The sequence below is a fragment of the Vicugna pacos genome, unplaced genomic scaffold (assembly GCF_048564905.1).
Source record: "Vicugna pacos unplaced genomic scaffold, VicPac4 scaffold_19, whole genome shotgun sequence".
In the NCBI taxonomy this organism is placed as follows: Eukaryota; Metazoa; Chordata; class Mammalia; order Artiodactyla; family Camelidae; genus Vicugna; species Vicugna pacos.
In genome coordinates this window covers 18,452,251-18,467,366 of record NW_027328740.1, presented here as the reverse complement: position 1 = coordinate 18,467,366, position 15,116 = coordinate 18,452,251, and positions in this window count along the sequence as shown.

The window sequence follows — 15,116 nt, the reverse complement described above, 5'->3', positions numbered from 1 at the left end:
TCAGGTGCTGCTGTCAGTTTGAGGAACTTCCCCACACGCAGAATACCAGAACACATCTTCGTGTGTGTGCTGGATGTAGGGAAAGAGTCAAAGCATCTTTCAGGGGGCACATTTATTCCATGGTTGTGGGTTGTAGGTTAAAAACCCACATCCCATGCATAGGCTCTCGCTTATACTTGGTTTAGAGCCCAACCCCCACTTTCCCCCACTCTCCAGCCTAGGCATGCCATCAGGGAAGACAAGCTAAGGGATTCTTTTAGAACCCAGGCGCTGCTGTCATTTGGAGGAGCCTCCCCACAATCAGGATACCTGAGCACGTCTCCGTGTGTGTGCTGGAGGTGGGGAAACAGATTCCACGCATCTTTATGGGGCACAGGTGTTCCAAGGTTGGGGAAGTAGTTTCAAACCCTCCACTACCCACAGAGTTGCACTCGCTAATACTTGGCTTTAGAGCCCATCCCCCACCATCGCTTACTGCTAGGCCTAGGAAAACACTTAGGGAAGTCAAGCTAAGGGATTCTATTACAACCCAGGTGCTGCTGTCTGTTGGAGGAACCTCCCCACACTCAGAAACCCAGAACACTTCTTCCTGTGTGTGCTGGTCGTGGGGAAACATAGCACACGCATTTTTCAGGGGTCACAGTAATTCCCAAGTTGTGGGTTGTAGTTTAAACATCTCCACTACCCATGGAGAGGCACACGCTAATACTTAGTTTTAGATCCCAAATCCCACTTTCAACCACACACTGGCCTAGGCAAACCATCAGGGAAGACACGCAAAGGGATTCTATTAAAACCAAGACGCTGATGTCAGTTGGAGGAACTACCCCACCCTCAGGATACTGGAACCCAACCTTGTGTGGTGGGGAGATTTGAAGCCCCACTCCACGCAGATGAATGGGTGCTCAGGTGTTTCCCTTTATGGAGAATTCATCTAAATACTTCCTCAGTCCATCGGGGACACTCGCTAATATTTGGCCTCAAAGCCCAACCCCCAGGTTTCTCTCAGAGTCAGTCCTAGGGAAACACTCAGGGATTACAAGCTAAGGGATTCTATTAGAACCCAGCCGCTTCTGTCACCTGAAATTGCCAGCCCACACTCAGGATAGCAGAAAACTTCTTCATGTGTGTTCTGGTGGTGGGGATACAGAGTCCACGCTTTTTTCAAGGAGCACAGGTATTCCCATGTTGTGGGCTTTTGGTTAATAACCTCCAAATCCCATGGAGAAGCACTCGCTAATACTTGGATTTAGAGCCCAACCCACCCTTTCCCCAGCACTCCGTATCAGGCAACCAAACAGGGTAGACAAGTTAAGCGATTTTATAAGAACCAAGGCCCTGCTCTCAGTTGGAGGAGGCTGCCCACTCTCAGGATAACTGTGCAAGTGTTCGTGTGTGTGCTGGAGGTGTGGAAACAGACTCCACGGATCTTTATGGGGGCACAGGTGTTCCCAGGTTAGGGATGTAGTTTAAACACCTCCACAAAACATAGAGAGGTCATCGTAAATACTTGGTTTTGGAGCCCAAACCACACTTTCCCCCGCACTCCCGCCTAGGCTTTCCATCAGGGAAGACAAGCAAAGGGATTGAATTAGAACCCAGGCGCTGCTGTCAGTTGGAGGAACTTCCCTGCACTCAGAATTCCAGAACACATTTTTAGGTGTGGGAGAGGTGTGCAGCCCCACTGCACCCAGATGAATGCAGGAAAAGGTGTTCCCTTTAGGGAGAAGTCCTCTAAGTACTTCCTCAATGGATCAGGGGGCACACACTGCTACGTGGCCTCCAAGCCCAACCCCCAGCTTTCCCTCATGGCCTGGCCTCAAAGAACACTCAGGGAACAGAAGCTAAGGGATACTAATGGAATTCAGGTGCTGCTGTCAGTTTGAGGAACTTCCCCACACGCAGAATACCAGAACACATCTTCGTGTGTGTGCTGGATGTAGGGAAAGAGTCAAAGCATCTTTCAGGGGGCACATTTATTCCATGGTTGTGGGTTGTAGGTTAAAAACCCACATCCCATGCATAGGCTCTCGCTTATACTTGGTTTAGAGCCCAACCCCCACTTTCCCCCACTCTCCAGCCTAGGCATGCCATCAGGGAAGACAAGCTAAGGGATTCTTTTAGAACCCAGGCGCTGCTGTCATTTGGAGGAGCCTCCCCACAATCAGGATACCTGAGCACGTCTCCGTGTGTGTGCTGGAGGTGGGGAAACAGATTCCACGCATCTTTATGGGGCACAGGTGTTCCAAGGTTGGGGAAGTAGTTTCAAACCCTCCACTACCCACAGAGTTGCACTCGCTAATACTTGGCTTTAGAGCCCATCCCCCACCATCGCTTACTGCTAGGCCTAGGAAAACACTTAGGGAAGTCAAGCTAAGGGATTCTATTACAACCCAGGTGCTGCTGTCTGTTGGAGGAACCTCCCCACACTCAGAAACCCAGAACACTTCTTCCTGTGTGTGCTGGTCGTGGGGAAACATAGCACACGCATTTTTCAGGGGTCACAGTAATTCCCAAGTTGTGGGTTGTAGTTTAAACATCTCCACTACCCATGGAGAGGCACACGCTAATACTTAGTTTTAGATCCCAAATCCCACTTTCAACCACACACTGGCCTAGGCAAACCATCAGGGAAGACACGCAAAGGGATTCTATTAAAACCAAGACGCTGATGTCAGTTGGAGGAACTACCCCACCCTCAGGATACTGGAACCCAACCTTGTGTGGTGGGGAGATTTGAAGCCCCACTCCACGCAGATGAATGGGTGCTCAGGTGTTTCCCTTTATGGAGAATTCATCTAAATACTTCCTCAGTCCATCGGGGACACTCGCTAATATTTGGCCTCAAAGCCCAACCCCCAGGTTTCTCTCAGAGTCAGTCCTAGGGAAACACTCAGGGATTACAAGCTAAGGGATTCTATTAGAACCCAGCCGCTTCTGTCACCTGAAATTGCCAGCCCACACTCAGGATAGCAGAAAACTTCTTCATGTGTGTTCTGGTGGTGGGGATACAGAGTCCACGCTTTTTTCAAGGAGCACAGGTATTCCCATGTTGTGGGCTTTTGGTTAATAACCTCCAAATCCCATGGAGAAGCACTCGCTAATACTTGGATTTAGAGCCCAACCCACCCTTTCCCCAGCACTCCGTATCAGGCAACCAAACAGGGTAGACAAGTTAAGCGATTTTATAAGAACCAAGGCCCTGCTCTCAGTTGGAGGAGGCTGCCCACTCTCAGGATAACTGTGCAAGTGTTCGTGTGTGTGCTGGAGGTGTGGAAACAGACTCCACGGATCTTTATGGGGGCACAGGTGTTCCCAGGTTAGGGATGTAGTTTAAACACCTCCACAAAACATAGAGAGGTCATCGTAAATACTTGGTTTTGGAGCCCAAACCACACTTTCCCCCGCACTCCCGCCTAGGCTTTCCATCAGGGAAGACAAGCAAAGGGATTGAATTAGAACCCAGGCGCTGCTGTCAGTTGGAGGAACTTCCCTGCACTCAGAATTCCAGAACACATTTTTAGGTGTGGGAGAGGTGTGCAGCCCCACTGCACCCAGATGAATGCAGGAAAAGGTGTTCCCTTTAGGGAGAAGTCCTCTAAGTACTTCCTCAATGGATCAGGGGGCACACACTGCTACGTGGCCTCCAAGCCCAACCCCCAGCTTTCCCTCATGGCCTGGCCTCAAAGAACACTCAGGGAACAGAAGCTAAGGGATACTAATGGAATTCAGGTGCTGCTGTCAGTTTGAGGAACTTCCCCACACGCAGAATACCAGAACACATCTTCGTGTGTGTGCTGGATGTAGGGAAAGAGTCAAAGCATCTTTCAGGGGGCACATTTATTCCATGGTTGTGGGTTGTAGGTTAAAAACCCACATCCCATGCATAGGCTCTCGCTTATACTTGGTTTAGAGCCCAACCCCCACTTTCCCCCACTCTCCAGCCTAGGCATGCCATCAGGGAAGACAAGCTAAGGGATTCTTTTAGAACCCAGGCGCTGCTGTCATTTGGAGGAGCCTCCCCACAATCAGGATACCTGAGCACGTCTCCGTGTGTGTGCTGGAGGTGGGGAAACAGATTCCACGCATCTTTATGGGGCACAGGTGTTCCAAGGTTGGGGAAGTAGTTTCAAACCCTCCACTACCCACAGAGTTGCACTCGCTAATACTTGGCTTTAGAGCCCATCCCCCACCATCGCTTACTGCTAGGCCTAGGAAAACACTTAGGGAAGTCAAGCTAAGGGATTCTATTACAACCCAGGTGCTGCTGTCTGTTGGAGGAACCTCCCCACACTCAGAAACCCAGAACACTTCTTCCTGTGTGTGCTGGTCGTGGGGAAACATAGCACACGCATTTTTCAGGGGTCACAGTAATTCCCAAGTTGTGGGTTGTAGTTTAAACATCTCCACTACCCATGGAGAGGCACACGCTAATACTTAGTTTTAGATCCCAAATCCCACTTTCAACCACACACTGGCCTAGGCAAACCATCAGGGAAGACACGCAAAGGGATTCTATTAAAACCAAGACGCTGATGTCAGTTGGAGGAACTACCCCACCCTCAGGATACTGGAACCCAACCTTGTGTGGTGGGGAGATTTGAAGCCCCACTCCACGCAGATGAATGGGTGCTCAGGTGTTTCCCTTTATGGAGAATTCATCTAAATACTTCCTCAGTCCATCGGGGACACTCGCTAATATTTGGCCTCAAAGCCCAACCCCCAGGTTTCTCTCAGAGTCAGTCCTAGGGAAACACTCAGGGATTACAAGCTAAGGGATTCTATTAGAACCCAGCCGCTTCTGTCACCTGAAATTGCCAGCCCACACTCAGGATAGCAGAAAACTTCTTCATGTGTGTTCTGGTGGTGGGGATACAGAGTCCACGCTTTTTTCAAGGAGCACAGGTATTCCCATGTTGTGGGCTTTTGGTTAATAACCTCCAAATCCCATGGAGAAGCACTCGCTAATACTTGGATTTAGAGCCCAACCCACCCTTTCCCCAGCACTCCGTATCAGGCAACCAAACAGGGTAGACAAGTTAAGCGATTTTATAAGAACCAAGGCCCTGCTCTCAGTTGGAGGAGGCTGCCCACTCTCAGGATAACTGTGCAAGTGTTCGTGTGTGTGCTGGAGGTGTGGAAACAGACTCCACGGATCTTTATGGGGGCACAGGTGTTCCCAGGTTAGGGATGTAGTTTAAACACCTCCACAAAACATAGAGAGGTCATCGTAAATACTTGGTTTTGGAGCCCAAACCACACTTTCCCCCGCACTCCCGCCTAGGCTTTCCATCAGGGAAGACAAGCAAAGGGATTGAATTAGAACCCAGGCGCTGCTGTCAGTTGGAGGAACTTCCCTGCACTCAGAATTCCAGAACACATTTTTAGGTGTGGGAGAGGTGTGCAGCCCCACTGCACCCAGATGAATGCAGGAAAAGGTGTTCCCTTTAGGGAGAAGTCCTCTAAGTACTTCCTCAATGGATCAGGGGGCACACACTGCTACGTGGCCTCCAAGCCCAACCCCCAGCTTTCCCTCATGGCCTGGCCTCAAAGAACACTCAGGGAACAGAAGCTAAGGGATACTAATGGAATTCAGGTGCTGCTGTCAGTTTGAGGAACTTCCCCACACGCAGAATACCAGAACACATCTTCGTGTGTGTGCTGGATGTAGGGAAAGAGTCAAAGCATCTTTCAGGGGGCACATTTATTCCATGGTTGTGGGTTGTAGGTTAAAAACCCACATCCCATGCATAGGCTCTCGCTTATACTTGGTTTAGAGCCCAACCCCCACTTTCCCCCACTCTCCAGCCTAGGCATGCCATCAGGGAAGACAAGCTAAGGGATTCTTTTAGAACCCAGGCGCTGCTGTCATTTGGAGGAGCCTCCCCACAATCAGGATACCTGAGCACGTCTCCGTGTGTGTGCTGGAGGTGGGGAAACAGATTCCACGCATCTTTATGGGGCACAGGTGTTCCAAGGTTGGGGAAGTAGTTTCAAACCCTCCACTACCCACAGAGTTGCACTCGCTAATACTTGGCTTTAGAGCCCATCCCCCACCATCGCTTACTGCTAGGCCTAGGAAAACACTTAGGGAAGTCAAGCTAAGGGATTCTATTACAACCCAGGTGCTGCTGTCTGTTGGAGGAACCTCCCCACACTCAGAAACCCAGAACACTTCTTCCTGTGTGTGCTGGTCGTGGGGAAACATAGCACACGCATTTTTCAGGGGTCACAGTAATTCCCAAGTTGTGGGTTGTAGTTTAAACATCTCCACTACCCATGGAGAGGCACACGCTAATACTTAGTTTTAGATCCCAAATCCCACTTTCAACCACACACTGGCCTAGGCAAACCATCAGGGAAGACACGCAAAGGGATTCTATTAAAACCAAGACGCTGATGTCAGTTGGAGGAACTACCCCACCCTCAGGATACTGGAACCCAACCTTGTGTGGTGGGGAGATTTGAAGCCCCACTCCACGCAGATGAATGGGTGCTCAGGTGTTTCCCTTTATGGAGAATTCATCTAAACACTTCCTCAGTCCATCGGGGACACTCGCTAATATTTGGCCTCAAAGCCCAACCCCCAGGTTTCTCTCAGAGTCAGTCCTAGGGAAACACTCAGGGATTACAAGCTAAGGGATTCTATTAGAACCCAGCCGCTTCTGTCACCTGAAATTGCCAGCCCACACTCAGGATAGCAGAAAACTTCTTCATGTGTGTTCTGGTGGTGGGGATACAGAGTCCACGCTTTTTTCAAGGAGCACAGGTATTCCCATGTTGTGGGCTTTTGGTTAATAACCTCCAAATCCCATGGAGAAGCACTCGCTAATACTTGGATTTAGAGCCCAACCCACCCTTTCCCCAGCACTCCGTATCAGGCAACCAAACAGGGTAGACAAGTTAAGCGATTTTATAAGAACCAAGGCCCTGCTCTCAGTTGGAGGAGGCTGCCCACTCTCAGGATAACTGTGCAAGTGTTCGTGTGTGTGCTGGAGGTGTGGAAACAGACTCCACGGATCTTTATGGGGGCACAGGTGTTCCCAGGTTAGGGATGTAGTTTAAACACCTCCACAAAACATAGAGAGGTCATCGTAAATACTTGGTTTTGGAGCCCAAACCACACTTTCCCCCGCACTCCCGCCTAGGCTTTCCATCAGGGAAGACAAGCAAAGGGATTGAATTAGAACCCAGGCGCTGCTGTCAGTTGGAGGAACTTCCCTGCACTCAGAATTCCAGAACACATTTTTAGGTGTGGGAGAGGTGTGCAGCCCCACTGCACCCAGATGAATGCAGGAAAAGGTGTTCCCTTTAGGGAGAAGTCCTCTAAGTACTTCCTCAATGGATCAGGGGGCACACACTGCTACGTGGCCTCCAAGCCCAACCCCCAGCTTTCCCTCATGGCCTGGCCTCAAAGAACACTCAGGGAACAGAAGCTAAGGGATACTAATGGAATTCAGGTGCTGCTGTCAGTTTGAGGAAATTCCCCACACGCAGAATACCAGAACACATCTTCGTGTGTGTGCTGGATGTAGGGAAAGAGTCAAAGCATCTTTCATGGGGCACATTTATTCCATGGTTGTGGGTTGTAGGTTAAAAACCCACATCCCATGGATAGGCTCTCGCTTATACTTGGTTTAGAGCCCAACCCCCACGTTCCCCCACTCTCCAGCCTAGCCATGCCATCAGGGAAGACAAGCTAAGGGATTCTTTTAGAACCCAGGCGCTGCTGTCATTTGGAGGAGCCTCCCCACCATCAGGATACCTGAGCACGTCTCCGTGTGTGTGCTGGAGGTGGGGAAACAGATTCCACGCATCTTTATGGGGCACAGGTGTTCCAAGGTTGGGGAAGTAGTTTCAAACCCTCCACTACCCACAGAGATGCACTCGCTAATACTTGGCTTTAGAGCCCATCCCCCACCATCGCTTACTGCTAGGCCTAGGAAAACACTTAGGGAAGTCAAGCTAAGGGATTCTATTACAACCCAGGTGCTGCTGTCTGTTGGAGGAACCTCCCCACACTCAGAACCCCAGAACACTTCTTCCTGTGTGTGCTGCACGTGGGGAAACATAGCACACGCACTTTTCAGGGGTCACAGTAATTCCCAAGTTGTGGGTTGTAGTTTAAACATCTCCACTACCCATGGAGAGGCACACGCTAATACTTAGTTTTAGATCCCAAATCCCACTTTCAACCACACACTGGCCTAGGCAAACCATCAGGGAAGACAAGCAAAGGGATTCTATTCAAACCAAGACGCTGATGTCAGTTGGAGGAACTACCCCACCCTCAGGATACTGGAACCCAACCTTGTGTGGTGGGGAGATTTGAAGCCCCACTCCACGCAGATGAATGGGTGCTCAGGTGTTTCCCTTTATGGAGAATTCATCTAAATACTTCCTCAGTCCATCGGGGACACTCGCTACTATTTGGCCTCAAAGCCCAACCCCCAGGTTTCTCTCAGAGTCAGTCCTAGGGAAACACTCAGGGATTACAAGCTAAGGGATTCTATTAGAACCCAGCCGCTTCTGTCACCTGAAATTGCCAGCCCACACTCAGGATAGCAGAAAACTTCTTCATGTGTGTTCTGGTGGTGGGGATACAGAGTCCACGCTTTTTTCAAGGAGCACAGGTATTCCCATGTTGTGGGCTTTTGGTTAATAACCTCCAAATCCCATGGAGAAGCACTCGCTAATACTTGGATTTAGAGCCCAACCCACCCTTTCCCCAGCACTCCGTATCAGGCAACCAAACAGGGTAGACAAGTTAAGCGATTTTATAAGAACCAAGGCCCTGCTCTCAGTTGGAGGAGGCTGCCCACTCTCAGGATAACTGTGCAAGTGTTCGTGTGTGTGCTGGAGGTGTGGAAACAGACTCCACGGATCTTTATGGGGGCACAGGTGTTCCCAGGTTAGGGATGTAGTTTAAACACCTCCACAAACCATAGAGAGGTCATCGTAAATACTTGGTTTTGGAGCCCAAACCACACTTTCCCCTGCACTCCCGCCTAGGCTTTCCATCAGGGAAGACAAGCAAAGGGATTCAATTAGAACCCAGGCGCTGCTGTCAGTTGGAGGAACTTCCCTGCACTCAGAATTCCAGAACACATTCTTAGGTGTGGGAGAGATGTGCAGCCCCACTGCACCCAGATGAATGCAGGAAAAGGTGTTCCCTTTAGGGAGAAGTCCTCTAAGTACTTCCTCAATGGATCAGGGGGCACTCACTGCTACGTGGCCTCCAAGCCCAAACCCCAGCTTTCCCTCATGGCCTGGCCTAAAAGAACACTCAGGGAACAGAAGCTAAGGGATACTAATAGAATCCAAGTGCTGCTGTCAGTTTGAGGAACTTCCCCACAATCAGAATACCAGAACACATCTTCGTGTGTGTGCTGGATGTAGGGAAACAGTCAAAGCATCTTTCAGGGGGCACATTTATTCCATGGTTGTGGGTTGTAGGTTAAAAACCCACATCCCATGGATAGGCTCTCGCTTATACTTGGTTTAGAGCCCAACCCCCACTTTCCCACACTCTCCAGCCTTGCCATGCCATCAGGGAATACAAGCAAAGGGATTCTTTTAGAACCCAGGCGCTGCTGTCATTTGGAGGAGCCTCCCCACAATCAGGATACCTGAGCACGTCTCCGTGTGTGTGCTACAGGTGGGGAAACAGATTCCACGCATCTTTATGGGGCACAGGTGTTCCAAGGTTGGGGAAGTAGTTTAAAACCCTCCACTACCCACAGAGATGCACTCGCTAATACTTGGCTTTAGAGCCCATCCCCCACCATCGCTTACTGTTAGGCCTAGGAAAACACTTAGGAAAGTCAACCTAAGGGATTCTATTGCAACCCAGGTGCTGCTGTCTGTTGGAGGAACCTCCCCACACTCACAACCCCAGAACACTTCTTCCTGTGTGTGCTGGACGTGGGGAAACATAGCACACGCATTTTTCAGGGGTCACAGTAATTCCCAAGTTCTGGGTTGTAGTTTAAACATCTCCACTACCCATGGAGAGGCACACGCTAATACTTAGTTTTAGATCCCAAATCCCACTTTCAACCACACACTGGCCTAGGCAAACCATCAGGGAAGGCAAGCAAAGGGATTCTATTCAAACCAAGACGCTGATGTCAGTTGGAGGAACTACCCCACCCTCAGGATACTGGAACCCAACCTTGTGTGGTGGGGAGATTTGAAGCCCCACTCCACGCAGATGAATGGGTGCTCAGGTGTTTCCCTTTATGGAGAATTCATCTAAATACTTCCTCAGTCCATCGGGGACACTCGCTACTATTTGGCCTCAAAGCCCAACCCCCAGGTTTCTCTCAGAGTCAGTCCTAGGGAAACACTCAGGGATTACAAGCTAAGGGATTCTATTAGAACCCAGCCGCTTCTGTCACCTGAAATTGCCAGCCCACACTCAGGATAGCAGAAAACTTCTTCATGTGTGTTCTGGTGGTGGGGATACAGAGTCCACGCTTTTTTCAAGGAGCACAGGTATTCCCATGTTGTGGGCTTTTGGTTAATAACCTCCAAATCCCATGGAGAAGCACTCGCTAATACTTGGATTTAGAGCCCAACCCACCCTTTCCCCAGCACTCCGTATCAGGCAACCAAACAGGGTAGACAAGTTAAGCGATTTTATAAGAACCAAGGCCCTGCTCTCAGTTGGAGGAGGCTGCCCACTCTCAGGATAACTGTGCAAGTGTTCGAGTGTGTGCTGGAGGTGTGGAAACAGACTCCACGGATCTTTATGGGGGCACAGGTGTTCCCAGGTTAGGGATGTAGTTTAAACACCTCCACAAACCATAGAGAGGTCATCGCAAATACTTGGTTTTGGAGCCCAAACCACACTTTCCCCCGTACTCCCGCCTAGGCTTTCCATCAGGGAAGACAAGCAAAGGAATTCAATTAGAACCCAGGCGCTGCTGTCAGTTGGAGGAACTTCCCTGCACTCAGAATTTCAGAACACATTCTTAGCTGTGGGAGAGATGTGCAGCCCCACTGCACCCAGATGAATGGAGGAAAAGGTGTTCCGTTTAGGGAGAAGTCCTCTAAGTACTTCCTCAATGGATCAGGGGGCACTCACTGCTACGTGGCCTCCAAGCCCAACCCCCAGCTTTCCCTCATGTCCTGGTCTAAGAGAACACTCAGGGAACAGAAGCTAAGGGATACTAATGGAATCTTGGTGCTGCTGTCAGTTTGAGGAACTTCCCCACACTCAGAATACCAGAACACATCTTCGTGTGTGTGCTGGATGTAGGGAAACAGTCAAAGCATCTTTCATGGGGCACATTTATTCCATGGTTGTGGGTTGTAGGTTAAAAACCCACATCCCATGGATAGGCTCTCGCTTATACTTGGTTTAGAGCCCAACCCCCACTTTCCCCCACTCTCCAGCCTAGGCATGCCATCAGGGAAGACAAGCTAAGGGATTCTTTTACAACCCAGGCGCTGCTGTCATTTGGAGGAGCCTCCCCACCATCAGGATACCTGAGCACGTCTCCCTGTGTGTGCTGGAGGTGGGGAAACAGATTCCACGCATCTTTATGGGGCACAGGTGTTCCAAGTTGGGGAAGTAGTTTCAAACCCTCCACTACCCACAGAGATGCACTCGCTAATACTTGGCTTTAGAGCCCATCCCCCACCATCGCTTACTGCTACGCCTAGGAAAACACTTAGGGAAGTCAAGGTAAGGGATTCTATTACAACCCAGGTGCTGCTGTCTGTTGGAGGAACCTCCCCACACTCAGAACCCCAGAACACTTCTTCCTGTGTGTGCTGGACGTGGGGAAACATAGCACACGCATTTTTCAGGGGTCACAGTAATTCCCAAGTTGTGGGTTGTAGTTTAAACATCTCCACTACCCATGGAGAGGCACACGCTAATACTTAGCTTTAGATCCCAAATCCCACTTTCAACCACACACTGGCCTAGGCAAACCATCAGGGAAGACAAGCAAAGGGATTCTATTCAAACCAAGACGCTGATGTCAGTTGGAGGAACTACCCCACCCTCAGGATACTGGAACCCAACCTTGTGTGGTGGGGAGATTTGAAGCCCCACTCCACGCAGATGAATGGGTGCTCAGGTGTTTCCCTTTATGGAGAATTCATCTAAATACTTCCTCAGTCCATCGGGGACACTCGCTACTATTTGGCCTCAAAGCCCAACCCCCAGGTTTCTCTCAGAGTCAGTCCTAGGGAAACACTCAGGGATTACAAGCTAAGGGATTCTATTAGAACCCAGCCGCTTCTGTCACCTGAAATTGCCAGCCCACACTCAGGATAGCAGAAAACTTCTTCATGTGTGTTCTGGTGGTGGGGATACAGAGTCCACGCTTTTTTCAAGGAGCACAGGTATTCCCATGTTGTGGGCTTTTGGTTAATAACCTCCAAATCCCATGGAGAAGCACTCGCTAATACTTGGATTTAGAGCCCAACCCACCCTTTCCCCAGCACTCCGTATCAGGCAACCAAACAGGGTAGACAAGTTAAGCGATTTTATAAGAACCAAGGCTCTGCTCTCAGTTGGAGGAGGCTGCCCACTCTCAGGATAACTGTGCAAGTGTTCGTGTGTGTGCTGGAGGTGTGGAAACAGACTCCACGGATCTTTATGGGGGCACAGGTGTTCCCAGGTTAGGGATGTAGTTTAAACACCTCCACAAAACATAGAGAGGTCATCGTAAATACTTGGTTTTGGAGCCCAAACCACACTTTCCCCCGCACTCCCGCCTAGGCTTTCCATCAGGGAAGACAAGCAAAGGGATTCAATTAGAACCCAGGCGCTGCTGTCAGTTGGAGGAACTTCCCTGCACTCAGAATTCCAGAACACATTCTTAGGTGTGGGAGAGTTGTGCAGCCCCACTGCACCCAGATGAATGCAGGAAAAGGTGTTCCCTTTAGGGAGAAGTCCTCTAAGTACTTCCTCAATGGATCAGGGGGCACTCACTGCTACGTGGCCTCCAAGCCCAACCCCCAGCTTTCCCTCATGGCCTGGCCTCAAAGAACACTCAGGGAACAGAAGCTAAGGGATACTAATGGAATTCAGGTGCTGCTGTCAGTTTGAGGAACTTCCCCACACGCAGAATACCAGAACACATCTTCGTGTGTGTGCTGGATGTAGGGAAACAGTCAAAGCATCTTTCAGGGGGCACATTTATTCCATGGTTGTGGGTTGTAGGTTAAAAACCCACATCCCATGGATAGGCTCTCGCTTATACTTGGTTTAGAGCCCAACCCCCACTTTCCCCCACTCTCCAGCCTAGGCATGCCATCAGGGAAGACAAGCTAAGGGATTCTTTTAGAACCCAGGCGCTGCTGTCATTTGGAGGAGCCTCCCCACAATCAGGATACCTGAGCACGTCTCCGTGTGTGTGCTGGAGGTGGGGAAACAGATTCCACGCATCTTTATGGGGCACAGGTGTTCCAAGGTTGGGGAAGTAGTTTCAAACCCTCCACTACCCACAGAGATGCACTCGCTAATACTTGCTTTAGAGCCCATCCCCCACCATCGCTTACTGCTAGGCCTAGGGAAACACTTAGGGAAGTCAAGCTAAGGGATTCTATTACAACCCAGGTGCTGCTGTCTGTTGGAGGAACCTCCCCACACTCAGAACCCCAGAACACTTCTTCCTGTGTGTGCTGGACGTGGGGAAACATAGCACACACATTTTTCAGGGGTCACAGTAATTCCCAAGTTGTGGGTTGTAGTTTAAACATCTCCACTACCCATGGAGAGGCACACGCTAATACTTAGTTTATATCCCAAATCCCACTTTCAACCACACACTGGCCTAGGCAAACCATCAGGGAAGACACGCAAAGGGATTCTATTCAAACCAAGACGCTGATGTCAGTTGGAGGAACTACCCCACCCTCAGGATACTGGAACCCAACCTTGTGTGGTGGGGAGATTTGAAGCCCCACTCCACGCAGATGAATGGGTGCTCAGGTGTTTCCCTTTATGGAGAATTCATCTAAATACTTCCTCAATCCATCGGGGACACTCGCTACTATTTGGCCTCAAAGCCCAACCCCCAGGTTTCTCTCAGAGTCAGTCCTAGGGAAACACTCAGGGATTACAAACTAAGGGATTCTATTAGAACCCAGCCGCTTCTGTCACCTGAAATTGCCAGCCCACACTCAGGATAGCAGAAAACTTCTTCATGTGTGTTCTGGTGGTGGGGATACAGAGTCCACGCTTTTTTCAAGGAGCACAGGTATTCCCATGTTGTGGGTTTTGGTTAATAACCTCCAAATCCCATGGAGAAGCACTCGCTAATACTTGGATTTAGAGCCCAACCCACCCTTTCCCCAGCACTCCGTATCAGGCAACCAAACAGGGTAGACAAGTTAAGCGATTTTATAAGAACCAAGGCCCTGCTCTCAGTTGGAGGAGGCTGCCCACTCTCAGGATAACTGTGCAAGTGTTCGTGTGTGTGCTGGAGGTGTGGAAACAGACTCCACGGATCTTTATGGGGGCACAGGTGTTCCCAGGTTAGGGATGTAGTTTAAACACCTCCACAAACCATAGAGAGGTCATCGCAAATACTTGGTTTTGGAGCCCAAACCACACTTTCCCCCACACTCCCGCCTAGGCTTTCCATCAGGGAAGACAAGCAAAGGAATTCAATTAGAACCCAGGCGCTGCTGTCAGTTGGAGGAACTTCCCTGCACTCAGAATTCCAGAACACATACTTAGGTGTGGGAGAGATGTGCAGCCCCACTGCACCCAGATGAATGGAGGAAAAGGTGTTCCGTTTAGGGAGAAGTCCTCTAAGTACTTCCTCAATGGATCAGGGGGCACTCACTGCTACGTGGCCTCCAAGCCCAACCCCCAGCTTTCCCTCATGTCCTGGTCTAAGAGAACACTCAGGGAACAGAAGCTAAGGGATACTAATGGAATCTTGGTGCTGCTGTCAGTTTGAGGAACTTCCCCACACTCAGAATACCAGAACACATCTTCGTGTGTGTGCTGGATGTAGGAAAACAGTCAAAGCATCTTTCATGGGGCACATTTATTCCATGGTTGTGGGTTGTAGGTTAAAAACCCACATCCCATGGATAGGCTCTCGCTTATACTTGTTTTAGAGCCCAACCCCCACTTTCCCCCA